At 40.2% G+C, this 26676-nt stretch overlaps 1 protein-coding gene across 1 annotated transcript in view; it reads right to left on the bottom strand.

Moving 5' to 3' along the window:
- The window catches only part of PLCL2 (phospholipase C like 2), a 267523-nt gene extending 247524 nt beyond the window's left edge, over positions 1-19999 (bottom strand). The window contains exon 1 of the mRNA XM_035278046.3: positions 19785-19999. The gene's annotated coding sequence lies outside the window, so the exon portion shown is untranslated. The remainder of the gene's footprint in view (positions 1-19784) is intronic.
- Between the last annotated feature and the right edge of the window lie 6677 nt (positions 20000-26676).

The following is a 26676-nucleotide window of genomic DNA, read 5'->3' as shown; positions in this document are numbered from 1 at the left end:
AACTGGGGACAAGATGATTGACCACACTGCTCATTTACTGATTCATTCAATGAGTTGTTGTTGTTGAGGATGTATTTTGTGTCAGACCCTGTTCTAGAGACCAGGGACTTAGCACAATGTCCCAGAACACAATGGACATAGTTCTGACCATCGTGAAGCTTTAAGCCTAACGGGGGAGGAAGACATCAAACACATACTTATGTCATTAATTAACATCTTGGAAGCAGACATCTTTAGGCACCGTGGATGATGGCCATTTGCCATACTTTTCCAGGAAATTTTGCTTTTAAGTGGTGTGTGCTATTTTCAGACTGTAGGTTCTGTTCCTACTTAATTTCTGTTTCTACTGTTTCCTTAATTATAAGAGAGAAACTAAAGCACTGCATAGAGACACAAAGCCACCTCACCTGCACTGTGCCAATGGCACTTTTCCTGGCTTTGCCACTTCCTTCACACTCCATCTCTTATAGCCTAATGGCCACATGACAGTGAAAATGATCTTTGTAAACTGGAAATCGGGGCATGTTATCTGCTCAAACCCATGCAATTACCCACCATTTTACTCAGTAAAAATCCAAAGTCCTCCCAATGGAGCACAGCAAGGCCCCACATTATCTGGCCCCCACCTGCTCCTTAGACCTCATCATGCTTCCCACCTCGCTCACTCATTCTGCTTCTGCCACCTACATCTCCATGCTGCTCTTCAAATGCACCACTCACATATCTGCCAAGGGGGCTTGTGCTTACTAACTGCTCTGCCCAGAACTCTTCTTCTCCAGATATCCGTATGGCTCATTCCTTCCCTTCCTGAAAGTCTCCACTGAAATAAATGCTACCCTATTAAAGAGGCCTTTAGGATGTATATCCCCACTTTGAAAGCATCCCCTCTTCTCTACCGTTGTCACCCCCTTTTTTTCTTCTTTTAAGCTGCTGGTACTTCCCACAAATTCTGATCCTGACACGTTTCCTCCCTTTCTCCCTCCCTCCCTTTTTTTCTCTCTTCCTTTTCTCGCTCAGCATGTATAAATGTGTTTATTTATACATTTTTCTTGAAGAAATGCCTATTCAGATCTGTTGCCCATTTTTAATTGGATTATTTGTCTTCTTCTTAGTCAGCATAAGAATTCTTTACGTATTCTAGATTTAAGTCCCTTATCAGATATATGATTTGTAAATATTTTCTTCCATTCTTTGGATTTGTCTTCATTCTCTTGATGGTGATCTTGAAAGCCCACAGTTTTTCATTTCAGTGAAGTGCATTTTAGGTATATTTTCTCTTTGTATAATAGCTTTATATTTATATAATTCTTCTACCATAAAAGTTACTCATTTTAAAAGTACACAGTTCAATGGTATTTTAGTATATTCATAGTTGTGCAGACATCATCATAATCAATTATAGAACATTTTCATCCCCTCAAAAAGAAACCCAGTCCCCTATAGCTATTGCTCTCAAATCCACTCCAGCCCTAAGCTCAGGCCTAAGCAACCACTAATCTACACTATGTCTCCACATATTTGCTTATTCTGTACATCTCGTATACACAAAATCATATACTATATGGTCTTTTGTGAATGGTTTCTTTCACTTAGCTTAATGTCTTCAAGGTTCAGCCACATAGTACCATGTATCAGTACTTCACTCTTTTTCATGTGTTAATAATATTCCATTGTATGGATAAACCACATTTTGTTTATTTATTCATCAATTGATGGACACTTTAGTTGTTTCCATCTTTTGGCTATTATGGATAATATTGCTACAAATATTTATGTACAATATTTTGTGTGGAAATGTTTTCATTTCTTTTAGGTATATATCTAGGAGAATTGCTGCAGCAAATGTAACTAGGTATAATCTCTTAAGAAACTGCCAAAATGTTTTCCAAAGTGGCTTCTCCATTTTGTATCCATACTAGTAATGTCTGATTACTGATGTCTGATTAATGTCTTTTCCAATTTTTCCACATCCTAGTCAACTCTTGTTATCTGACTTTTAAATTATAAATATCCTGGTGGGAGTGAAGTGGCCTATTATTGTGATTTCAATTTTCATTTCCCTGATGGCTAATGATACAGAACCTCTTTTCATGTGCTTATTTCTACATCTTTCTTGAAAAAATGTCTATCAGATCTGTTGCCCATTTTTAACTAGATTATTTGTCTTTTTCTTACTCAGCTGTAAGAGTTCTTTACATATTCTAGATTTAAGTCCCTTATCAGATATACAATTTGTAAATATTTTCTTCCATTCTTTGGGAGTGTCTTTTCACTCTCTTGATGATGTTCTTGAAAGCCCACAAGTTTTTCACTTCAGTGAAGTACATTTTAAATATATTTTCTTTTGTTGCTTATGCTTTTAATGTTATATCAAAGAATCCACTGCCAAATTCAAGGTAAAGAAGATTTATCCCTGGGTTTTCTTCTACAGGTTCTTTGTTTTGGCTCTCACATGTAAGCCTTTGATCCATTCTGAGTCAATTTTCATATGTGGTAAGAGGTAAAGATCCAAATCCATTCACTTGCATATGGCTATCCAGGTGACCTGTAAGTTTATACTATTCCAGTATCATACTATCTTGATTACTGTTGCTTAGTAGTAAGTTTTAAAATCAGAAAGTGTGAGCCAAGGATGGTGGTTCACACCTGTAATCCCAGCACTTTGGGAGGCCAAGGTGGGCAGATCACTTGAGGTCAAGAGTTCAAGACCAGCCTGGCCAACATGGTGAAACCCTGTCTCTACTAAAAATACAAAAATTAGCTGGGTATGGTGGCGCACAGCTGTAATCTCAGCTACTCAGGAGGCGGAGGCAGGAGAATCACTTAAACCCAGAAGGCAGAAGTTGCGGTGAGCCAAGATCACACCACTGCACTCCAGCCTGAGCGACAGAGTGAGACTCCATCTCAAAATAAAATAAAATAAGAAAGTGTGAGTCTTCCAACTTTGTTCTGGTTTTCAAAAGTATTTTATTTATTTGGGGGTCCCTTGCAATTCCATATAAATTTTAGGATTATCTTGTAAATTTTCACAAGGAAGCCAATTGGGATTCTGATCAGGATTGCCTTGAGTCTCTAGATCAGTTCAGGAAGTGTTGCCATCTTAACAATAAATCTTCTGATTTATGAACATGGAACATCTTTCTATTTATCTAGCTCTTTGTTAATTTCTTTTGAAAATATGCAGTTTTTGCAGTACATATTTTGCAATTCTTCTGTTAGATTTATTCCTAAGTATTTTATTCTATATGAGGCTATTATAAATACAATTATTTTCTTAATGTTTCTCATATTGTTCATTGCACACATATAAAAATATGTTGAGTTTTGTATATTGATTTTGTACCTTGCAACCTTGCTGAACAACTTATTTGTTCAAATAATGTTTTAGTGAATTCTTTAGAATTTTCTACATAAAAAATTGGTATCTCAAACCTTTCTTTTCGATATGATGCCTTTTACTTCATTTTCTTACTTTTGTCATTCTTGACCTTTCTTATCCCACTTCAGTTTTCTTAGTCTTTACCATTACCAATTCTATTGGCTATTCATCTATCTATAACTGTTCTCACCAGTAAATAAGTTCCCAGAGCACTGGGACTTTCTCTATTCTGTTCATTGCCTTTCCAGGTTCTAGAACAAAGCCTGGCACATAATTGGTACTCAAAAAATATTTAGGTTCTTTGTTAGCTTTCAGCATGAATCCTTCAGCTCTGCCTGGACTTGAGGCCAGAGCTGTCAGAGCAGTTCAGGGCAGTAGGGCCACTGCCCTAGGATAGACACCTTTCAGAAGTCAGTTCAAAGCATTGTTATTAACAAACAACAAACGACAGCAACAAAACTTCTTCCCACCTGTAATTACAGCAAGTCAGCTTGCATCTGAGGCTTTAAAATGGAAGTCTACCCTTACTGCTTCTTCGACCTTAAAAAGACTGTCTTTTGCCATCATCTGACAACCTAGGGCAGAGGGACCCCTTGTGGCCACAAAGTAACGGCAGGAGCTAAGAGGCTTTTGGATTTTTTTTTTTTTTTTTTTTTTTTTTTTTTTGAGACAGCGTCTATATTGCCCAGGCTGGCCTTGAACTCCTGGCTCAAGGGACCCTCCTACCTCAGCTTCCCAAGTAGCTGGGATTACAGGTGTACAACACAGCACCCAGCTACAGCCACTACACTGGACAGAACCCATCTGCACAAAGACCTGTCCACCTGCCATCCCACCATCTTTCCAGGCAACCAATCTCTTCTTGGCCGGTGTTTCTGTTGCTTCACCTGAATCATCCTTGTCACTCTAACAAAAGGCCATTAATCAAAGCAATAGAGAAAGATGGGCGAGGCTTTCTGTAAAGCTAAAAACAAGCAAGGAAGAGCTAGTGTGGAACAAAGAGTGAGTGGTTTGGGCTCCGTGACACAAAGTAAGACCTTCAGAATCCAGGCAGGTACCCAGTGGCCACCCAGCAGATGGGCTGCTGGCAAATCTTCAGCCTTCTTCTCTCACCCACCCAAATCAGGGCAACTGAGGAGAAGGACATCACAGGGATTCTTTTGACTGTATCCTCATTATTAAAAGAAACGAGTCTTTACAGGTAACAAAACAAAGTCAAAATTATTATGCAAAGTATGGGGGAGATTTTCAGACATTTAGGGTGTGGTAAAGAATTTCACAAAAGGTTGTCCCAGGTCTTCATTTGACCCAGAGTAAGTCCAGGAAAATTAAGTGCAATTTCCATGCCAAAAATAAGAAAACAGAAAGAGAAATCCAAAATACTCCCAAGGAAATAGAAGAAAACAAGAATTGATTGAGTACAGGTAAGGCCTTTTAGTGTTTATATGTTGTGGGGTTTTGTCTGTTTTACAAATGCCTTGGCAATAGAATTATGGTATAAAGTGTTGGGATCTTGAAAACTTTTAATTAAAAGTATCTGATGAGCTATCATATCTAAAATATCAAACTCAAATTGTATTATTAAGAGACCTAAAATAATAGCTAAACATACGATGCTTACTATGTGCCAGGTATCGTTCATTCAGCAACCCTTCCATCAACCCTCGGAGCAGGTGGTATTATTAATCCCATTTTGCAGATGAGGAAATTGAAGCAAGTGATGTCATAAGCAAGTTTTCCAAGGCCCCCCACAGCTAGTCTGTGAAAGTCTAAATTTGGAGGTAGGTCATCTAAACCCAGAGTCTAAGTTACCACTGAAATTTTATCACCTATGTCATTATAATTTATGATGAGTGTTCCACCCAATCTAAAAAATGTTATTAGGCAACTATATCGATGTTCAGATAAAAAAGTTTCAACCAAACGAATGTTTCAGTATGTGGACTGCTGAGAATTTACCTACAAGATATACTTATACACAGGCCAAGATGTATGGACCCAACATGTTTACTACAGGAATCGCTTCTTCTTTTTAGTAGTAGCCAAGATGTCACGATGGCCTAAATATCCACTAATAAAGAATGTGTTAAGTAAATTATGGTCTATTAATTAAAATGGAGTATTCTGCAGCCATTGCAAAGAACAAGCAAGATTGATCTATGGTGATGTAGAAGCTTTGGAAAACACAAGGAAATGTATTTACATGAATATAAAAATGTGCATATAACTTTCTGAAAGAATATCAAAAAATCTAATTGGGGTAAGATAAGGGAAAAAACATAACAACGTGAATATAATTCACTAAATGGTACACTTAAAATGGTCCAGATAGTAAATTCTACATGCATTTTACCACAGTAAATAATAAAAGAGGAGAAAAGACATTTACTTCTCATTTCTCACCTTTTACTGTATTTTATATATGTATATATTACTTTTGTTTTCATAAATATTCAATAAAAATAAACAAAATGCATAAAACAAAGTTGTGAGTGCTCAGACTGTATTAAAATAATTTATTTGCTTCTAATGGTATTTTTATTATTGTCCCATCTGAAGAGCTTTGAGAGTCAACAGTGTTAAATTTATGTGTGACATCAAGTGACTTTTGGTCATATGAAAGTTTCTAAATGAATAACCTAACTCCCTAAAAACTTCACATCCTATCAGAGAATTTTATTCAATTTGGACTGTGTAAAAAAAATCTGATTTAGCACCCACCTGACGTATTTTCTTGGAATTTATCTCAGATTATTTTGTTTTGAAGAACAGGTAGTTCCTCTGTGATTTCAGACTGTCCATCTGAGAACACATTATCCTGGTGTCTGCTCTCTTCTTGACCATGCAATTCCTTTAGAACCTTTTATGGCTTTTGTTTTGTCTCTGCTTACGCCTTCATAAAGTGAGCCAGAACATAAAAATACACAGAAAGTATGCCAAATATTATGAATGATATGTTTTGAGGTTAAAGATAAAACATAGGCAAGCATATAAGAGAGAACATCAGCATTTATCAGTTTTCCTTTGATCATCCTTATCTTTATATGAAAATTTTGACTAAGCCTGAGTCTATAAGACTTCACCCCTGCTTTTTGGGTTTTAAGATCCCATGGATAAAGGTATTTCAACTTCTGGAAGGGACTATGATCAGATGTCACCATAGTCTATAGGGGCCAGGCAGGTAAGTAAACAATGACATTGGCCAGGTGAGGAATGGAAACCTGAGGAGAGTATGTCCCATCTAAAGAGAGTGGATGCCTCTCAACTCCAGCCCACGGTTGCTCTGTAGGACCCAGTGTGGCAAGAACATCTCTTCCAATTTTTCAAAAGAATCTGGAAATCTAGATTTTTATGTAAATGATTCCAATTGTTTAATGTTGGCAATTAATTCAAAAAAATTGAAAGCACTGTGGGGCCAAGCAAAACATGTTTCTTGGCTGAACTGAGATGTGACTTTGAATGGAATCCATCTGTCTTAATTTTACAGAAGAGGTGGCCAAGCCCAGAAGGAAGTGAAGTTACTCACTAGGGTTCCAGGGCTGGTTTAGGGGAGGAACTGGGACCAGATACCATTCCCCTTGCAGCCCCATCCTCTTTCTTCAGCTTATTGGTCCATCTAATAAAGCAGCAGACTAACTTAAGACAAGCATATGACGAGCTTCCCATTCCCACACACAAGTTGGTAAGCCTTCAACCTGATGGGCTGGACCTTAACCACAAATAGAAGACCCAGCTGACAAACTACACCCACGCTCCACTTAATTCCGTCTGGAGCCCAGCTCTCGACCTTTTTTGGGGTGGATATGGGAAAGGAAAGGAAAGTTGGAAATTTTACCCTCAGTCTGTGGGAGGAATGGGAAAGTCTGCACTTTCTGGTAGAAAATTTTTTAAACCACTAATTATAAATGTAGCATTGCCTGGTAAGATCTTTTGCCTGGCTTCCCAGAAAACAGATACAGGGCCTCCATCCCCTGCTTCATGGCTACTTTACAGTAAGAGGCTTTGCCAGGAACTTGTATTTCTCATGTAGTGAGAGGAAATGAACCTGTTGGCTAAGAGCATGAACTCTGGCGCCAGATGGCCGGGGTTCAAATCCACTCTCTGAAATTTATCAGCCATGTCTTCTTGGACAAAGCAATGAGACTTTGCTGTGCCTCTGTCTCCTCATCTGTAAAATGAGAACAATTTTACAGCTGAGGAGACAGAGGCACAGCAAAGTCTCTTTTATAAGATTGTTGGGAGAATTAAATGCACAAATACAAGAAAAAAAGCACTCAGTACCATGTATGTCAGCTGCACCTTGGAATTCCCTGGGGAGCTTTCCAAAACTATGGATGCTTGAGTCCTACTTCCAGAGATTCCGATTTAAGTGGTCTGAGGTATGTCCTGGACATTAGAGTTTTTAAAGTCTTGCCAGGGGATTCCAATGTGCAGACAAGACTGAGAGCATTGAATATAAATGCTTATTAAATAAATGGTGGTCCTCTGAGTTAATTTTGAAGAAACTCAGATGCTCTCTTCTTCACGTAAGCACACATTTTGTAACTTCTTTATGATGTTTTCTATGTGGTCATCTTTCAGTGGCATTCAGCATGGAGGGCCACAGGATTCTGGGAAAATTTGCAAAGAAGGTGAAATGCTTCCGGAAACCGCCTTATCTTCTCTGCCCTCTTCTCTCACCTCTGCTCCTGACTTCAGGAAATTCAGATGGCCCAGAGGTTCTGATTCAGCTGGGCAGTGGAAGACAAATGGTGAGAGTTTCATAAGGTGCACAGGTATTTGTAAATCCAAATAACCTTTAACCAGTGGAATAACCAGATGGAGGTGTGTTGCATGGGAGTATCTAATGGAGAACTGAGAAGCACATCTTCTCCATCTCCCCGATCCTAGCCAATTCCAACGACCCAGGCCAATAGGTGAACAGGGGTCGCCAGTGTGGCTCCCCAGCATCAAAAGACAGTACCTCTGAAATTAATTTCGTCTGAGATGCTGGCAGATTTAATTCAAAATATTGCTGATATAGTGAGTTATTATTGAGTGTGTCACATCCTACAGATGTAACACAGTATGCTCTCAAATTAAAATGAAATACTTTTGACTTCCCTCTCTCACGGAAGGCTTGCTTGTAAGTCACCTGTCTCAACATCTTCAGTTTTGTTAGTGATCAGAAACTCTAATGCCCCCGGAGTGAGGGTGGGGGACAGGAGGTGGTAAGGGACAAATAAGATAGAAGGTCTGCCCTGAAACAGGAAATTTGAGGAGAAGGCTTTTAAACCAACCGAAACCTTGATGAGGGGGTGGTAGCATGTGTGGTTTGAGGCACAGATTATGCCTCAAGTTCCTTTGTTAGTGTATCTAGCATTTTTTCATAAGCCTCCGTGTTTCCCCTCAGCTTGGTATCTTATTAGTAAGCATGCTACTGAACACGTCTGTTCTCACGATAGGAGTTAGAATCAAAAGGCTTCCTCGGTGATTCTGGAATTTGTCACTAGAAAAAGAAGAAAGTTCATTGACCAAAGGTAGTCATTGCTTGCACACATGCAACCGGGAGCATCACGGAAGCTCTTGTACTCCAGCCACCAGGCTGTGGGGCTCGCCCTGAGAGGCCTGAGCCACCAGCTACAACTATTCCCTTTCTGCCCTGAGCGGTCAGAATTTCTGGCGATGATTCCACCTATAGGAGCTATCTATACTAAACTTACAGAAGCATAGAATACAATGTGGTTTCCAGGGGTCGGGGATTGAAGTGGAGAGCTGTTCAATGGGCGTAAAATATTAGTTCTGCTCGATGATTAAGTTGTAGGGATTTATCGCACAATATAGCACCTAAATTAACAATACAGTATTAGACATTTCACAGTTTGATAAGAGGGAAGATCTCATGTTGTGTTCTTAACACACACACACACACACACACACACACACACAAGGGACACAAAGGGACACAAGGACACTCTGGGAGGTGATGGATGTGACTATGATTTTGATCACAGTGACGGTATCACCGGTTTTTGCATATGTCCAAACTCATCAAATTGTGCACATTAAGCATCTGTAGTTCTTTGTATACCACTATACTTCAGTAAAGCTATTAAAAATATTTCTGACATTGCAGAAAAAATAACAACCATAATTATAGCTACCACTTGCATAGGGCTAACTATCCTAAGCCCTAAGAGCTCTCCATAAACTAGCAGGTCCAATCCTCACAACAACCCTATGAGATAAGTAGCTTCATTTTCCAAATGAGGAAACTGAGACACAGAGAAGTTAAGTGACATGCCCAAAGTCACACAGCTAGAAAATGACTGAGCTTGGAATTGGATAGCCAGTTCAGTTCCAGGTGCACCGCCTTCCCAGAAAGTGCCTGGCTTGGCACAACAAATTGTTAAGTTACATGGTCAGGGACTGTGTTTCAAAAGTCCACTTTTTAAAATAAATTCCCAATAAGCACCACCCTTCTGCCACCTCCCTCTCAGCTCTTCGTCGAGTTAGAACATTTAATCTGCTTCCCAGGAGATCCCTCAACTGCCCTCATCCTACACTGCCTTCTTCTACTCTTTCTTTTCTTTCCTCTTTCTTCAATTTTTCAGAGAACCAGGATTCTCCTATATTCCAAGATGAATTTTCAATCACTGTTGCCATCAGTCTTCCTTGGAGAAGCAACATGTCCCAACATCTTATATTCCATTTTGCTCTGTCCTCCCATGCCCACAAAACCACAGGCATCTCATGGAGCAGAGCACAGGCTCAGGGCCACGCTGTCTAGGTCTGAATCCTGCACCAAGACTTTCTCATTGTGTGATTTTAGGCAAGTCACTTAACCACTCCTTATCATCTGTAACTTGGGAATAATAAGAGTACCCATTCAGCAGAATTGCGATGAAGATTTAATAAGTTAATGCAAGCAAAGGCTTAGGACAGTGCCAGGCCCACAGTAAGTGCTCGAACTGCCACTGTTATGATTTGTATCTCCCATACTTGAATACATGCCAATTAGCCCCATTGCTCTGTGAAGTTACTGCCTCACTTCCTTCTGTGATCTCAGTGATCAGGTCACTCTCCAACTCAAAATCCTTCAGTGGCTCCCTATTCTTTGCACAATAAGATGAGATCACATTAGCTTGGGCTTCAAGACCTGCCGCTTCCTGTATTTGGATTGCTTCCTCTCTCCTTTCCTGCCTGACCAGTCCTTACCCACCCTTCAAGGTCCAGGTCCCATAACATCCATACAAAAAGCCTTCCATGATCACCCCTCAGAAATCCTTGCTTCCTTTTTGGAACCCATACTTCTGCCCCGCATGGTTCTACCTCACTGTCCTGCACATCTCTAGAACAACCAGAGTCATGCCTGTTTGCTCATCTCTATATGCCCAGGGCTCACCCTGCAGATATTCAAACATTTGTTGAATAAATTCATGAGCAAAAATAAATAAGTGATCATGTCAACTGATATCAACAGACCAGCTCACTGATAACCAGGTTTTCTCTCCGAAATTCTTGGTTCCCCTAGCGGTTAGGTGGGATTCTATGACTTGTTTTGGCCAATGAATTGTGAGTGAAGATAATATGTCATTTCTGATCTGAGGCATCAATTGTTGATTCAAGACGCATAGAACTTTCTTTTCCTCTGATAGAATGATTGACAGTTTTCCAGATGGTGGATTCTTTCTCAGCCTGGATCCTGCACTGGACATGTAATATGACTGAGAAATAAACCTTTGTTGTTTGAAGCCACCAAGGTTTAGAAGTTATTTGTTATTGCAGCAAAATTTAGCCTATCCTGACTAATAGATATTCAGTCTAGACAAGTTTTTCAGGGATCTACAGACCAGAATAGCCTGAGGAAATTATCCTCTAGAACAGTTCATAAGACCTTGCTGCAATGTTGGAAATGGTCTCCTAAAGAACTCCATGATGAAAGCTGCTAATTCATGACTTTTTAAAAATCTTTTAAACTTTGACAAACTATGCAATAGTGGTTTGTCTTGCCACATTTCTTTGCCTGCCTCTGATAGGTAAGAGTGATTGGGGCTGGCCATCAAAGGCAGGCCACAAGATCGCTCATAGAATGCACACTCTGCTTTTTGCTTTAAAATGCAAAGAGGACAGATATTATCCTTATTAATTGCCATCTGAGACACATCTCAGTTTTTACCAGCTGTGAGGAAAAGAGACAATTCAGTATCAATGTAATATGTAGAGACTAAACTGAACATTCCAAGGCTTCAAATTGTGTTTCTTACAGCCTGTGATTTAAAAAATATATCCTAATAATGATACATTTAGTCATTCTGCTGTCTCCCAGCCCCCATGCAGGAGGAGGCTGTCTCTTGAATGTCATATATTCATTTGCCATGTAAATGTGCAGTATCTCCCCATTCACTATAGCCTTGACTCTAACGGGGAACACTGTGGTGAGGAGGAAGGCCTGCAGAAGTAGCTGGCTCTATGGAAGATCCCTGGTTAGGAAAAGCTTCCATGAATACAGTTATTCCCTAATTCATGTGTGCTATTTAAGGGCCCAGGGCATCTTGTCACTGCCATTGGTATGCAAAGATGTGTTTTTGTGAAAGGAAAGCATCAATTATTGAGGGTCCTGGGTGGCCAGGCTCTGTACTAGGTTTTATGTACAGAATCTCACTGAATCCTGAGTGACAGGGATTATTGGAGTCATTTTTGTAGGTAAGGAAAACAGACTCAGAGATAGTGCTGGTATTCAGATCCATCTCAACTTAATCCCAAATTTCATATATTGCTCTCTCTCTCTTTTTAATACAATGTTTGGGACATGTGGCACCCCCATCACTCTTTGGACAAAACAGGAGGAAAACAAAAGCAAGTTTTGTGTTGAGCAGAAAGGTTCAGGAAGAAACATGAGGGAGGAGAATGAACCCTGAATTAGAAGGCAGAAAATCTGTGTTCAAGTTCAGTGTTCACAAAACCCCAGGTGAATGCCTTCTTCTCTCTGGGCCTCAATTTCTTCGTCTGCAAAATGAAATCGTTTAATAGAGTCATCTTTATGTTCCCTACCAGCTCACTGTTTTCATTGGTCTGGCCATACAGTCACAACGACTATCAACCTTAACCTCAGCCTCCCTAGAAAATCATCCAAAGTTAGATTTTGTTTTGTTGCTGCTGCTCTTAAATTAATAGAGTTCAGGGTCAGCCTTGGAGGGTGTCATAGTCACAACCAGCCTAAATCAGGTTTATGGCTTCATTGGGGAAATTGGTCAATTCAAATATTTACCATTCTTTTTTATAGTGAACTTATTTTAGAATAGTTTAAGATTTAAGGAAAATGTTCAAGGATAGTACAGAGTCACCACACCCAGATTCCTCTGGTAGTAGCATCTTACTCCTTGATGGCAGAGCATGCATTGTAAAGCATAACCATCCAGGCAATAACTGCTGGGAACAGATTCCAATTGTAAACCATATTGTCCCCAAAACAGCCAAGCCAAGATGTTGACAAAATGTAATCACTGTGTCCAGTCTTTGGAAGGAACATTCCCTAACAAAGAGGGCAAACTCCTCTACAAAAGTAACACACATAAAGCATCTTCCACAAATCCTGTGCTTAGTAGAGAGTTTATTCCTATTCCTATTTATACAGGTTTGTTTATCATTCACAGCATTCAGTCTCAGTCTCACCTACAAATCTCATGTAGTCAAATATTACATATAAAGAGCTCTTGGAAATCAACAAGGAAGAAGGCACAACTCGTCTTTTCAAGTGAGCAAAAGGATGAAAAATAAATTTGCTGAAGAGTCTAAAGTGGTTATCTCTGAGCTGGGGATGGGGATATTTTCTGCTTCATACATTTCCAAGTATTAAACAAGGATCTTTTGGCCATCACATTTTAAAAAGCAATACAATATTCTTAAAGTAATAAAATTACATTCATTAAAATATATGTGGTATGATTTCTAACCTATATTAGCTATAAAAGCTGATGTCTGACTCTCTCTTTTACTTAACTGTTGCTTACAGCAAGGGAGAACTTACAGGCTTTGGGAACAGATGGCTGGTATTGTGAAACATGATGTGACTGTTTATTTGCATCTCTTAATTAGAAATTTAGCATTCAAGGTCAACCCACCTTATATGTTTATAATTAGAAATTACAGACATCATTTTTCTTTGCTAGGTTTTCAAGATTTGGCAATTAAGATGATGACACAGGCAGACCATTGTTCACTAGGCAATTTCAGTTCTAGTTGGTATTCACTGGCAAAAAATTAGTCATGTGTAATTCCTGAGGAAGCATTATTGTTATTCTGCATATTCTTGCTTTGTTTGTTAAATAAATGCATATTTAAACAACTTCTGGATGAAGAAATTATTAAATTTAAGATCATTTTGACAGTCCAGGGGAATCACAATAAAATCTATTATATCTGTATAACTTGTATCAAAAATGAGAAAAATTAAGAATTGGATCCAAAATTTAACTGTAAAATCTGTTTATCTTCCTGAAAAGATAAAGATCCTTAAACAAAGACTCTGATATTTGAGGGTATTCAAATAAGAGAAAAATAATGTGATATGAGAATTCAGTGTATCAGCGGGGCCTGGTGGCTCACACCTGTAATCTCAGCATTTTGGGAGGCCGAGGCAGCTGGATCACTTGGGGCCAGGAGTTGGAGACAAGCCTGGCCAACATGGAGAAACCCCATCTCTACTAACAAGCACAAAACTTAGCCCGGTGTGGTCGCACTTGCCTGTAGTCCCAGCTACTCGAGGGGCTGAGGCAGGAAAATCATTTGAACCCAGGAGGCAGAGGTTGCAGTGAGCTGAGATCGTGCCACTGCACTCCAGCCTGGGGGACAGAGTGAGCCTCTGTCTCAAAAATAAATAAATAAATAAATAAATAAATTCAAATTCAACTTATCAGTGGTAATAAGCATGTAATAACAAGTGTGATCTTGACATGTGCTATTGAAATGCTGTAGGAGAGACAAGTGTGAAAGAGTTGCTGACCAGGCAGGAACAACACCATCTCTGCTTATCCCCAGTGAAAAAAAACTAAGATAAACACAGACGGGAGCAAGAGAAATCAATCCCTACTTATTTTAAGGTGTGATTTTCTGCGCAGGAAAGATGCTCACAGAAGTGCTATGCATTTCTTCATCTGACAAAGGCTACAGCCGTGGTCACAACCGTGACCTGTGAGGGACTGAATTAGCTTTGATGTTAGCGTTCCGGGCCTCTGAATGACTTCTAGTCTGCCGTTACTGATCAGCTGAAGAAACTATGTTCACACACATAATGAAACCTCTTCTATCATCAAGTTTTTATTTAACCGTCAGAGCTGAGCAGCCAAAATAACTTGAGAAGCTACTGAGAACATGAGGCAAGTACATTATTGAGGCTTAAGGGAAGAGTGTGACTTAAGCCGTCTTGGAGGTAGCTAGACCTTTTGAAGCCTTTCTTCAGGAAATTCCATTGGAAAAAAATGGTTTGGAGTATTTTGGGGTTTTGTTTTTGTTTTCATTTTGGAGGGGAGCTGTGGACTTGGGGCTAACTTTACTTGGAACATTTAAATACTTTGGATGCTATTTTTGAATAAAAATTTTCTCCTACAGATTTCACTCAGAAAGAGTTGAGACGAAAGAAAGCAGCCCTAAAATTATTTTACCAATTCCCAACCTTCAAACAACATTGGAATACTTTAATTGAAGGTCCACAGCTAGCAAGGTGATGAGGGAATTGTTTTTTAACCGAGTAGAGACCAACTACAGAATAAAAGTCTCTAAAGTGTCTAAACTCTACCCTCCCAATCTCTGAAGTTCTGATTCGTTGTCAGAGCCTAGTTTAACAAGTCTCTTCGATTGTTGGGCAGTCTATTTTGGAGAACAATCTCCTCAGATGCACTCCCCTTATAACCAAATGTTCAAATGATTCATTTTCCAATTTCTTGCACAAACTTATGCCAGAAAATGGTTTTAATGTCTCACCAAGCTGATGGAGTTTCTTTTGACATATCTGAAGATATAGAAAATACTGCTGCTATTGGGAATCAAAAAGAATCAAATACATTCTCCCTTGGAAGTTGAAAGAGTCTGCCAGCTATTTCAGGTGTCTGGCTTGTAGTAAACCCAGGGAAGTCTGTGGTCCCTTGGGCCAAGGGCATTTGGATGAATTTCCATGTTCAATGGGCACCTGACATGTTATAGTCTACATCATTCCCTTTCCAACCATCACCACCACCGCCACCACCAAAACGCATTGTCCATATAGGCATCTTCCAAGTTTTAGTCAAACAAAGACACGTGAGGGAATAAAAGTCACTAAAAGGTAAAATACTTCAACTAGAAGATGTTTCCCAAACTTTAGATATTTGCATAACACTACTGAGATCTTTGCCATATCCTAGGACCACTGTACTTTGAGGTTAAACCCATAAACTTACCAATATTGGAATCTGATCTACAAAACCAGAAATTTCTGATAGTTTTGCAGAAATTTTCAAGTGGCTTGGTTTCATGTTATTAACTTTTTTTTTCTTCAGCTTGACTAACTTTAAAACCTGAAATTCAAGTCAGTAATCATGCTTCTTGGATATTTACCAAAAAGAGTTGAAATGTATGTCTACACAAAAACCAGCACACAAATGTTTCTAGCAGCTTTATTCATAATTGTCGAAACTTAGAAGCAATGAAGATGGCTTTCAGTAGGTGAATGGATAAACTGCATCCAGACAGTGGAATATTATTCATCACTAAAAAGAAATGACCTAAGAGGCCACAAAAAGACATGGAGGAAACTTAAATGCATACTACTAAGTGAAAGAAGACAAATGGTTGCATATTGTATGATTCCAACTATACGACAATCTGAAGAAAGCAAAACTACAGAGACAATGAAAAAGATCAGTGGTTTCCAGGGGTTAGGAGGGAGAAAGGGATAAATAGTAGGAGCACAGAGAATTTTTAGGGCCATGAAACTACTCTGTATGACACTGCAATGGTGGATACATGTCATTTTACATTTGTCTAAACCCATAAAATGCACATCAACAGTGAATCCTAATGTAAACTCTGGTCTTTGAATGATAATGATGTGTCAATGTAGGTTCATCAACTGCAATAAATGTACCACTTGTTCAGGATGCTGATAATGGCTATGCATGTGTGGGAACAGAGAATATATAGGAAATTCTTGTACCTTTCTCTCAGTACTTTCTGTGAATCTAATAATTCCCTAAAAAATAAAGTCTATTAAAAAAAAAAAACCTTAGTATTAAGTATTTTAATCCTTAAGCATATTGTGGTAGAGTCTCCAAATACGGCCACCATCAATTCCTTCCCTCTGTGAACATTCATATCATTTCTGTCATCAAGAAGTAGAGTCCATTTCTCCTTCCTGTGATTCTAGGTTGGCCTTGTGACATTTTTTGACCAATAGAATATGACCTCTTTAAGAGGTCATCTTGTTCTCTAAAGAGAAGTCAGCCACTGTGTAAGAAATCTGAGTACTCAAGACCACCATGCTGTGAAAAAAGCCCAATGCTGGGGCTTATGTGGGAAGATCACAGGGAAGAGAACTGAGGAACCCATCAGAGAGTGAGAACCAAGACCCCACACGTATTACTCCAGTTGAACCATCTCAGCCAACTCTCAGAAATTTAAGTCATCCCAGCTGAGGTCCTAGACACTGTGAAGTACAGATGACCCATGTTTGTTGTGAGCTATCTGAATTCATAGCTTACTAAATCAATGGGCATAATACAATATATGCTGCTTTAAGTCCCTAGTTTGATAACAGATCATGGAAACATTCTTGAGGAGAGCTGCATGTTGATTAAGACCACAGATTCTGAAGCAGAGTGCTCCAGTTTCCAGCCTCCATACTTACTAGCTGTGGCACCCTGGCTAAATTATGGCTGTGGTAAACTGCTACATGGGTGGTCCTCAATGAACCACACCTCCTACTTCACAGCCTTGTGTGATTCCCAGAGCAGTGCACTGTCCTCGTGAGAGTCACTCTGACTCTAATAACCAACCTCAGCTTTTTGTGGGTGCTGGAGTGGGAATGGAGAGTTGAGAAGAGATTCAGAATTATTGTAAAATAGGGCTCCAACCCTTGAAGAATTGATGTATTTGTTAAGGAGACCAGACTAGTTTACACACCCAAAATAGTCACTAGACAAAGGAAGGCCATTTAAAATTTTGCACTAAATTACACCAAACAGATATGACACAGAAGTTGGGAGAAAAGGAAAAAACCAGAGGAGGCTGAATGGAAAAGCAACTCCTGCGTGCCTGAGAAGTGAGCGTAGGCTTTGCAAAATTGGAGCTGAGAGGAGAGGGCACTCCAGGTAAAGAAAACACCCAGGAAAAGATATGGCAAGAGAATAACCATGGAACAGAGACAGATTGGGGGTGGAAAAGAAGTTTGGATCCATAGACCAAGAAGCATTGAACAGAAGAAGATTGCCTTGAATTTGCTTTGTGTCCCCAGTCTTGCACAGGGCCTGGAGCAGAGTAAGTGCTTACTCAATAAACACAAGTTGGGTGTGGAAAGGAGGGTCCTCTCCATGGGCACAGGGATAGGGACCCATGGAGTATTTGTGGGTGAAATCTGTGTTGGAGAGAAAGACAGGGAGGCAAGAAAGAAAACTTCCAACGACTACACAAGGATGGAGACAGAGGCCAGGTTCATGGCCTTTCAGGAGGTGTCCTAGGGACAGTCCCAGGAGACCAGGCAGATTAAAGTCCTGGAAGAGAGCATCTTCTCCTCTAGTGGGACCCTACTGCCCTGGAACAAGGCTTCCCTGCCGTATCCCAGCAGGTATCTGAGGCATAGAAGCTCACCCCACCTACTGAGAGACATGGGAGGCTCCCAACAGCTTCCTTCATTGGCCACAGAGCTCAGCAACTGTCCTCTCCTCTCAGAAACCATCCTTGACTTCACAAGGACCCATGTTTTTCCTCTAGGATGACCATCGCTTCCTGCCTCCCATTTTTGTCCTGGGCCTCACCAGCAATCACTGATTCTGAATCCAGCCTGAAGAGGGAAGGAGCTACCCAGGAAAAACAGAAACACTCACTGCGCTTTAGAGGTCTCTAAAGTCTCCATCAGTCCGTGAAGTCTATGTGTCTTCTCCAAAGTCTTTTGACCCGGCAAAGCCACGTGCCACACCCAATGCCCACCACAGTGAGACCCTTGTAGTGCATAGTGTCAACAAAATCCGAACAAGCCTCCTGGCTTCCTGACCATCTGAGCACTCCCAAGCACTGGCTCAATGTTCTCACTCTCTCTTTGTTCTTCAGGGAACAGTGAGCTTTGGTTTGAGGTTACCTCAAAGTAAAAACAATTTGATGTATGATAAGCCTCTGGCCGCTGGCAGAACAAGGAGGGCCTATCAGATCTGGGCTACTATAAAACAAAGTAAGGCTTTCCTATTGGGTTAAGCTGAACTGTAGCCCTAGTTTTTGGTGAAAACAAACCAGCTAAAACTCCAGCCCAAGGCTGACACCTGGGAATCCTTCTAGGAGAATTATAAATAGGCAAAGGAAGTAATTCTTGGAGATTTGCAGAACTAGGAAGGCAATTTCATAAGCGTATACATTTCCAACAGCACCTCGGCAAAAACAGCTCAATTTGAGATATCCATTTGCATCAGAATAGTCATGAATATTCAAAAGTCAGCCAGTGTTTCAGAAGCATTGTCTATTCCTGGCGCTTTCATCTTCCCTTGAAAAGCAGATCATGGGTTTTCAAGAAAGGTAAACTTTGCTGGTCTTTGCACTGCCATGCCTGGCAGGAGAGGGAATGACTATTTTCTGTTTCTTAATATTAAAAAGTCTCAGCTGGTGTGAAATCTTTGCACTTTGTTCTGATCAGGGTAAGAATCATGCCAAAGACCTTGAATCTGGCCTTAGAAACTGCTCCGTAGAGCTTTCTGTTCCGAATCCTGCACATGTTTCTGACATGCAGGTTACTTACAGAGAAAACCCTGCCAGGGCCATGGGCCACATCTATGGAATGTGTGCAGTCTAAGATTCGGAGGCTCCTGGCATAGTTCTCAGACTCTCTGGGTTACTTTGGCCAAGCCACTTCTTTTTTGTACCTTAATATTTTATTTGTTTACCATCATATCTAATATTTTGCACCTTAATTGGACAAATAAAGACTCACGTGTATTCATCCTCCCTCTCCTCTTTTGCCTCAGTTTTACAAAATGAAATAAGATACTGCGTAACTGAAAGTGCTTTGAACTCCTTAGAGGGAAAGCAGGAGCTGTGGCTAAGTCAGCACTGGTCTATCAAAGCCTTCATCGCCAGAAAACAATACAGTCATGTGATTCACAAGGTATCCTCTTAGGGATTTTTAATGTTAAGAAAACAATTTCCATTTTAAAACAAAATAAGTAAATAAATAAAAAAGGAGACTCACCAGTCTACCATTTGCTGAGATGATTGGCAGGTATTTCTAGCTTTCTCTGCTAAAATTGGATTTCTTCTTTATGCTCCAAACTGATAAATGGTTCAATAACAGGTTCAAGGTGGCCTATGAGAGGAGATGCAGAAGGTTGAACTGATGCAAACTGAATAAGAAATTCATCTCTTTGCCTCTTCCACATTCCAGTTGAAGCTCATTTTATTGTCGTCTAAGCTCTGTCTAAATTGTTCAATTTATGTGACACAGTCTTGATGGTCTCTCCTTAAGGCTGTCAGAGGAGCCAATGCAATGTCAATTCAGAAGTGAAGTCATCGTTATAAAAGTGCCTTTAGTGGAAAATGACAATGTGGGAAGTCTTACTTGTTCTCTTGCAATTATTTCCGTATTCAATTTGCAAGATAAAGGATGAGTGCCACTCCACCCACCCTATACCTCTGCCATCAGACTATGTTCTTTCTATTTATTTCTCAGGATTGGCCTCAAATCACTAGACAGAGTCCTTGAACTCTGGGGAGATTTGGGATACTTTTCAGCCTAGCTACAGTTAGAGGATCTAAGAATCCAAAGAGTAGAATTGTTCACAATGAATATTTTTATCCATCAGGCATTTAAAAAAAAAGAAAAACAAAACATGCTTTGCTGTTATAAGACTTAAAAGGGTCTGAATCAAAAAGAAAAAGTCTGGGGATGGGGTGAATCAGGATAGGCGGTGGGCATCCTGCCCCATGGATTGAAGAATAAACACCGTGGCCTTCCTGCTCCTCAGGGAGGCCATGCCTAGGTGTGTTCTGCATAGTCCCAGAAGTCCCCAGTGAAACTGACATCTTGCTGCCCACAGCAGTAACCTGCACATAAGCTCACCCATTACTGGCTTTGCTTTCTCCTACTCCCTTCCCTACCCCTTCACAATTCTTCCTAAGATCATCTCCCAGATAAACTACTTGCACCCGATTTCTGGTTTTAAAGTCTACTTTTGATAATGGGGAAGTTTATTATCAAAAAGGCACTGCCCTTAATGGAGAGGTTCTCAATCAGGGGATTCTGCCCTCCAGAGGACATTTGGCAAAATCTGGAAATGTTTTTGTTGTCACAGTTGGGGAAGGGAATGTTACTGGCATGTAATGGGAAGATGCCAGTGATGCTGCTAATTAGCCTACAATGCACAGGACAGCCCTTCAGAGCAAGAAATTAATAAGCCCAAAATGTCAGTAGTGTCTAGGATGAGAGATCCTGCCTTAGAGTACATGTTCTTCGTGTCTCATACCATCAGCACAACTCATCACCGTAACTCAGCACCCTAAAAATTGTATGAAGGTTTGCTTTTGGAGGATGAACTCCTAAAGAAGAGTCATCTAGACCATCTCATTTCTTCCTCTGTTGTAGTAGTAGAAGAGTTATATTCTAGGATGTGGCAAAGGTGCAGCCCCTGAAGCTATAAATATGAAAGTGTGGTGATATTGAAGGGGACAAGGCTGGAATTCAGCTGGGGCAGTATGGATCATGAGAGGCAACTTCAGGGATATCACAGAGGTCCCCCAGGCAAAGCACTAGGTCAACCGTGTTTGGAAAAGCAGCTTCTGTTTTAACCACTGAAGTGCAATTGAACATAGACCTACCAAATGCTGAAATCATTTTGGTATTAATTGTGCTATTTTTACCTAAGTTTATCTAAACTCTTAAGATGGTGTTAAATGTACCTAAACGATCCCAGACATTCTAGGTAAACATAAATAAGTGTAGCTCATTTTACAGATAAAGAAATTGAGGCTCAGATTAAGAAAGCTGCTCTTTGTCACACAGCTAGCAGGTGCCAAATCAGGACTGGAACACAGATATGTGAACTCCCACCTTGTTTACTCCTTCACCCAGGGGCAGAGTGGAGCATATGGGAGAGCCCAGTGTTTTATTGCTGGATGGATTATATAAGTCCAGCAGATGGCTAACACTGAAGCTAGCAGTTTCTCAAAATTCCCAGATCGTAAGAAGTGTCAGTCTCATTGTGGTGAACTGTACCCATCTTCTCTTGTATCTTAAAAGGGTAGCTATAACAACAGAACACACACACACGTGCACACACACACACACACACACACACACACACACACCATATTCCTTATCCTGGAAAACAATACAGAAAATTTACCTTTAAAAAACTTTAAAATTACAGCTAAAGATAAAGATTGAAAAGTGAAATAAAGTTTAGCCTGAGGAATTCTGTCTCTGATTTCTTAACAAGATGCCATAGGTACTTAAAGAAAACAGCCAACAGCATATCAGTGTGTTTTACCATCAAAGTTTTACTCTGGGAAGATCCTGGATATTAGCTCATCCACACTGACATTAATTTTATAAGGAGGAAGGCAAAGCACAAAGAAGATAAGTAACACACGCAAACTCACCCAGCAGAAGCCAGAACATTCCCTCCCCATGACTTTAGAAATTGGCCTCTGGAGCCAATTTTCTAATATGGTTCTCATTTTTAAAATGCTGGTCTTCAAAGAGCAATACAGTTCTAAGCTAGAGTGTTAATGTGCAATCCAAGAGGCACTAAAGAAGAGGTGGAATGAAGCTCATTGCCTTATAGGAACTTCTGAGTAGCATGAATCTCCTTTACAGTTCCATGCAGAAAGGAATTGCTATCAAGTTCTAGATGACAAATTTGGGAGAGTAGCTAGCACTTACCAGAATTGAAATAAACATGTGGTATGTAATGATATAGACTTTGGTTCTATAGGAGATTGGTGAGAGTGGCTGAATTCTTGCAGTTCTATCACATTAATCAGAAAATCAATGCAAGGCAACTTATTCTTTTTTTTAGATCATTGATTTTTTTCCTCAAATTTGGGGAAGATGACAAGAAAATTTATGTCCTAGGCTTTTGTTTAATTTTGTATTCTAACTAGACTACTTAGGCCTTGAGTGCTAGAAACAGATCACATTTGCCTTCCTAGCTCTAGTGCTTAGCACAATGCCTGGCACTTAGTAAGTACCCAACATATTTGTGTTGAATGACTGAATAAACAAATGTATGTCAATGATTGCTTTAGAAGGCATTCTGCCTTGATAGGGATTATAAATAAATGTAAATCCATTTACTTTTCACAAGTATGTTTAAATTTTCCAGGCCTTACATTTCTTGTAAGCCTAGTCATTCTAAGAACATTCTTTTTTTTTTACATTAATAATTGAAAGAAGGAATTCCTGAAACAGAAGTCTGAATAGGAATACAGATCATCTCAAAAATCATTCTTCCCTTCTCATAGAAATTCATCTGTAGCTATGAAATAACACAGAAAGCAAGAGATATAAAGCTTGAGTGTTCTTTCTGTATCAGTTTATTTTTTAATATTCTTCAGTGGGTTCATTTTAAGTGCCAGTGGCAGTATAGAGACGTGGTCATGAGCAGGGACTTTGGAACCAGATAGACATAAAGTCAAGTCCCAGACCTGCACCTTTCCAGCCATGTGACCTTGGGCAAGTTATTTCACCTCTCTGTGCCTCAGTTTCCACATCTATGTGGTAGCACCTATCGCATAAGCCTGTTAGAAAGAATAAATAAGATACATATAAAAGTGCCTGGTATACACTAGATGCCCACTGACTGTTAGAAAGATAAATAAATAGCTCTCCACCTGCTTAGGATTACCCTACTTTTCTATACTTACAGTGTATTCAAGACCTTGATTATTTCTGTTTCAGTTGTCCATTATGTCATTAAAAAGCCACTATGAAACTTAGTGGCTCAAAACAGTAAGAACCCAACATTTCTTAAGATTGTGGGTTGTGACTGGGTGGTTTCTCTGCTGGTCTTACCTGGGCTCACTATGGAAGTTTAGGTAGGCTCTGGACCTTTCTCTCTATGTGGCCTTCTATCTGGGTTTCATCATCATATAATGGACACAAGGCAAGTTTCCAAATGAGAACAGGCAGAAGCTGCACAAACTCTTAAAGTCTGGGCTCTAGAGTCTGCAGAACATAATTTCTACCACATTCTATTGGTCAAAGCAAGTCACAGGGCCAGCTCAGTTTTAAGAGGGTATTTGGATAGAGGACTAGCAAAGTCACATTGCAAAGGTCCATGCATACCACTGTGGGATGCTTCGTGCCCAAAACGTGATCCAGCACAATTCCCTCACCTCGCCTCATGCACACCTTCTTGAACTGCTTTCCCAATCTCCACTTTCACTTCACAAATCTTTCAGTCACTGCATAAAGTAATAACATTGTCACACAGCCAGTGACTGCTGGAGAATCATGCCACAAGTCAGCAAAGAGCTTGTGTCCAATGTAAGGTAGACACTCAAATCTAGGGACAGATTCAGAAAGTGCCATTTTCCAAAAAAGAAGCTAACAAGAAACTGTATGTCATGATCTTTCTTTTCTGAAGTAATTAATCCAAATGTGGGGCCTTGGAGTTGTTTTACTTATGGTCATCTCAGTCCTACAGCCAGATTACCTCAATTCTGCATGTGGCAGCCATGGGGATGAGCCATGGCCTTCATCTGCCACACCCCTGGAATTCACTTGTGCCCTCTTGGTGACCACAATGTCTTCAGGCTGCCCCAGGCAATGACTGAGCATGGTGAAGGTACCAGAGTTGAGACGTTCCTGTTCTGGGACTTTGCACTGGCCTGGTTGAGATTTTCTCACAGCTGCATTCCTCATGTCTTAAATAAGAACTCCTTTCCTTCCCTCAAGGTAAAAAAAATTAATCTATACTTTCTCTTAATAATTTTAAAGTTTTGCTTTGATTATTAAAGACTTTCATTTGGTTGGGGCTATTCTGGGGTATGGTGTGAGGTAGGAGTCCAGTTTCATTTTCAGATGGATAAGCACATTTTTAGCTCCATGTAACATACAGTCCCTCCTCTCCCAACTGCCAAGCCACTCCTAACCATCTACCAGAGTTCCATATACACCAAGGTCTGTTTGGGAACAGTGTCTTATGTTCCATTGGTCAGTTTATCTACAGCTGTGGCAGTTCTGTGCCACTTTCCTTCTAGCGGCTTCATAATAACTTGGGTTATCCATAAGGCAAATCTCTCCCCTAGTCTTCAGAAATGATTTCACTCCATCCTCCCACTCTTCCAGATACATTTTAGAGTCAGTTTCTAGTCCTATGAAAAACCCTGCCGATATTTTGCTTGGAATCATTGAATTTATAGGTCAACTGAGGAGATTTAGCTTTTAAAAAATTTCTTTCATTCTTTTTACCTTGGTCCTGTGACTAAGTGCCTGGTTGCCTATTGCTCTGCATCCAGATGTGGAAGAGTCGATGGCACCTTATAAAGGCCTCAATTAATTTCTGTTTTTTAGCCTCCTTCCTTACTCTGAATCAGTTCCAGAGATCAATTTTCCTCTTTGCTACATCTTAGAGGTAATTTTTATTTTCTCATTGTATTAATCAGAGTTCTCTAGAGAAACAGAATTAATGGAGCATATATATATAAAGGGAGTTTATTAAGTATTTACTCATCACAATCACAAGGTCCCACAATAGGCCACCTGCACCTGAGAAGAGCTAGTCTGAGTTCCAAAACTGAAGAACTTGGAGTCTAATGTTTGAAGGCAGGAAGCATCCAGAACGGGAGGAAGATGTAGGCTGAGAGGCTAGGCCAGTCTAATATTTTCATATTTTCCTGCCTGTTTTTTGCTGGCAGTTTTTTCTTACAGCTGCACTCGTCATGTCTTAAATAAGAAATCATTTCCTGGCCGGGCGCAGTGGCTCAAGCCTGTAATCCCAGCACTTTGGGAGGCTGAGGCGGGTGGATCCCGAGGTCCAAAGATCGAGACCATCCTGGTCAACATGGTGAAACCCTGTCTCTACTAAAAATACAAAAAATTAGCTGGGCATGGTGGCGTGTGCCTGTAATCCCAGCTACTCAGGAGGCTGAGGCAGGAGAATTGCCTGAACCCAGGAGGCGGAGGTTGCGGTGAGCCGAGATCACACCATTGCACTCCAGCCTGGGTAACGAGAGCGAAACTCCATCTCAAAAAAAAAAAGAAATCATTTCCTTCCCTCAAGGTCAAAAAATATTAATCTATACTTTCTTCTAATAATTGGCCACTGGTACCCATGCAGATGAAGGGAGGGTCAGCCTTTCCCAGCCCACTGACTCAAATGTTAATCTCCTTTGGCAACACCCTCACAGACACCCAGAATTAATACTTTGTATCCTTCAATCCAATCAAGTTGACACTTGATATTAACCATCACACTCATTTATATCTTAAAAATTTCTCTATGATGAATAAGCATTATTATTCAATAAAATAAATACACAAAATTGTTATCTTGTTCCCTTGGTGATAACTTCAAGTCCAGCAGTCAACTTTCTTACTAACTTCAACACCAACAGGATCAGCGTATACCTGGCCAGTGCGCACTCCCAGGTCAATGGCAGACACTGGTAATCAATTCACACACATTTGCCTCATGTACTGTGTCATCAGAATCTTTCTCACCACAGCCACACAGGCTCCCACTGCCAGTTTATCAAAGCTGTGAGGAAAATGTTTTTGCCATCCAGGACAAAATGATCATTCATTCTTCCTCCTACAGCTCTATTCTACAAGTAATTCTAAAGGAGTCCTTCCAGGGTGCCGGAAAGAGCACTGTACATGCAGCCAGATGCTCTAGTGTACAGGTCTGGCTCTGTCACCCGCTATTAGAAGTTTTTTTTCAGCCATGCACGGTGGTTCACGCCTATAATCTCAGCATTTTGAGAGGTAAGGTGGCAGATCACAAAGTCAAAAGATCGAGACCATCCTGGCCAACATGGCGAAACCCCATCTCTACTAAAAATACAAAAATTAGCTGGTCATGGTGGTGTGCACCTGTAGTCCTAGCTACCCGGGAGGCTGAGGCAGGAGAATCGCTTGAACC

The sequence above is a fragment of the Callithrix jacchus genome, chromosome 17 (genome assembly GCF_049354715.1).
Source record: "Callithrix jacchus isolate 240 chromosome 17, calJac240_pri, whole genome shotgun sequence".
NCBI classification, from domain to species: Eukaryota; Metazoa; Chordata; class Mammalia; order Primates; family Cebidae; genus Callithrix; species Callithrix jacchus.
The sequence above is the reverse complement of the archived record's forward strand: the minus strand, read 5'-3'. Positions and strand labels throughout refer to the sequence as shown.